Source organism: Tachysurus vachellii, chromosome 11 (assembly GCF_030014155.1).
Source record: "Tachysurus vachellii isolate PV-2020 chromosome 11, HZAU_Pvac_v1, whole genome shotgun sequence".
Classification (NCBI taxonomy): Eukaryota; Metazoa; Chordata; class Actinopteri; order Siluriformes; family Bagridae; genus Tachysurus; species Tachysurus vachellii.
In genome coordinates this window covers 15464240-15466913 of record NC_083470.1, presented here as the reverse complement: position 1 = coordinate 15466913, position 2674 = coordinate 15464240, and the positions used below count along the sequence as shown (strand labels likewise).

General features: G+C 40.6%; 1 long non-coding RNA gene across 1 annotated transcript; it reads left to right on the top strand.

Annotated features, from left to right (window-relative positions):
- The first annotated feature begins 2263 nt into the window (after positions 1 to 2263).
- On the top strand, positions 2264 to 2674 carry LOC132853431 (uncharacterized). Its single transcript, XR_009649172.1, has 3 exons — positions 2264 to 2275; positions 2410 to 2487; positions 2591 to 2674. It is a non-coding gene; the product is annotated as an uncharacterized LOC132853431 (long non-coding RNA).

The following is a 2674-nucleotide window of genomic DNA, read 5'->3' as shown; positions in this document are numbered from 1 at the left end:
CACCTTGAATTAACATGTCCCTTTGGTCACATTATTTGCAGTCTTATTTTCAGATTCTGATTCTGACTCGGAGTGGGTGGGGCCTAACCCGGAAGTAGGGGCTTGTCTTGAAATGGGCGGGGCTTTAAGCGGTAATAATTAATTTGTAATATTTATACTACCTTTATGCTTTTATGAAATACAGCAAAAACGTGTCAGACACACAGTGTCTAGTTACTGGTTAGAGACAGTTGAAGGTTTAAAAAAGAAAAAAAATCTCCGACAGGCAGAGACGCAATGCGAGTCGCATTCTACCAAGCAAGCACCACGTCTGAACGAACCCACGTTTACCAGAACTCTACTGGTTAGTAAGTACGTATTATTAACGTTACAACCCGAGGTAAAAAGCTGAAGAAACCCTAAACGTTAACGGAAAAGACCCGCGAACCCGAGTGACTGAGGGAGAGACAGAGAGCTGTTCTGTGCGTGACTGTGAGTGAGCAGAGCGAGACACAGCAACACAATACATCTGTATGTGTGTAGGGGAGGGGCGCTGTGACTAGCCTATCACTGTAGGGGAGGGGCGCTGAGACTAGCCTATAATTGTAGGGGAGGAGCGCTGTGACTACCCTATCACTGTAGGGGAGGGGCGCATTGACTAGCCTATCACTGTAGGGGAGGGGCGCTGAGACTAGCCTATCACAGAACACTGACACAATCAGCTAGCCAATGATGATTTTCATACAATCCGAGCACAGATATTGACTCGTATTACTCGTATAATACTCGTACTCGGCAGAAGTGCTTTATCCGTACCGGATACTCGTTTCAGCCAAGTATCCGGCTCATCCCTAATGTATATGACTTTGTTTATTTTAGGGAAAACTGGACGGGTGAGTACTTCACATGACATATGTTGTGGCACCCTCTGTAGCATGACATATGTAGCATGACATGACATATATTGTCATGTCAATCCAAAGGCCTTAACCCTCTGGGGTCGAAAGACGCGCCGGCGCGTCTTTGGCGCATTTTTTCCTCTTCAACGTGAAATCCACTTAAAATACTCCGTCATTCATAGTCATACACATACATGTAATACATCACTCGAAACTGTGAAGTGTCTACTTTTATTTGATAGCCTTCATATTAACAACAAAACGCTGTGCTTTTGGCAAATAAAGAAAATATCCAGGTTGTGCATTCAGACATCTCTGTGAACTTGACCTTCCTGAAACACGTTACAAACATGAACTGATAACTCCGCCAATACTTATCACACGAACATGATACATATGTCTAATGAAAGCCTGAAATGTCTACTTTTAAATAAGGTAATTAAAATCGAAAGCAAATATTGTCTTTTTGTGTAATCTGTATGTAGGTAAAGAGAGGTACAGTTTTTCTGGCTCGACCTCATTACCACTAATGCGATCCCACCTACCGCCGTGCGCGCCATTCATATGAAAATTACCTGAGCGGGCTATGCAAATAAGATCAACGCCCCCAAACAATGTAAGAAGCTCAAAGTTTTAACAGATTCATTCACTTATCAATGCGCTAGGAAGATGAAACGCTTTACAGCTGAGGAAGTTTCCTCAGATGAAGATGAAGAGCAGGACTCCGACGATGAACGTTTGTATTTTGAAGAGCGACTTGATCCGCGAGCGAGGATATAATTTCTGAAGAGTAAGTTTTACTTACATTTGTTGAAATCTTGTGTGATGTAAAATTATATATACTGTATTGTATACAGACTATTTGCAAGCAGATATTAAGAGTGACTTTATAGAAACGTCTCATAATTGGCAACTTTTATTTACCTTAAAATGTTAGTTCTTATTAAGCTGTATGCTGATTAATGCAATGTGAATATACAATATGTTATATAGCAATATCACTATTTAGAATATATTTTGACTAGTGTTTATGCCTCAACTAGTCTTGTTTACGTGACTATCTGTTCGGGTGTAAATGTATCGATGTGGTGTCGATGTGCTGTAATTGTGCCCGGAGATGTCATGTGTTAATGTTTAGCCATAAATATGTCCGGTAATGGCCCGTTAACAAACATATACAGCGCATCTCTGTACACAATTATTTTATCTCAGCTATGCTTAACTGCATTAGTTATTGCTTTATAAGTTTGTTACTTTGGAGAATACATTATATTAATTATTAAAAACCTTTGTAGGAATGTGGCTGCATCACTCTTGTCTTCACCTGCACCGGCTGCAACACTTTCACCTTCGTTTGATGCTCGCACGGGGGCACACAGCAACGAGAACAATAAGGAGTACGTCCACATGTAACCATTTTTTTCTATTATGCGTGCAGAATATTTGTATTACTGATGTGGAAAATACATTGTATTAATTGTGTTGCTTTGTACTTTGAAAATACATGATACTAATTATGATATTTTTTTAGGAATGTGGCTGCAACACGTTCACCTGCGTCTGATACGCGCACGAGGGCACGCAGCAACGCGAGCGACATTCATCCAGTGTAAGCCACATTTACCCCTTTTTTATGTTCTCAGTATTAGTAATACTGGTGTGTTGCTTTGTACTTTGCAAATACATGATACTAATTATAATATTTTTTTTAGGAATGTGGCTGCAACACGTTCACCTTCGTCTGATACTCGCACGAGGGCACGCAGCAACGCAACTGGGAACAAAAAAGAGTACGT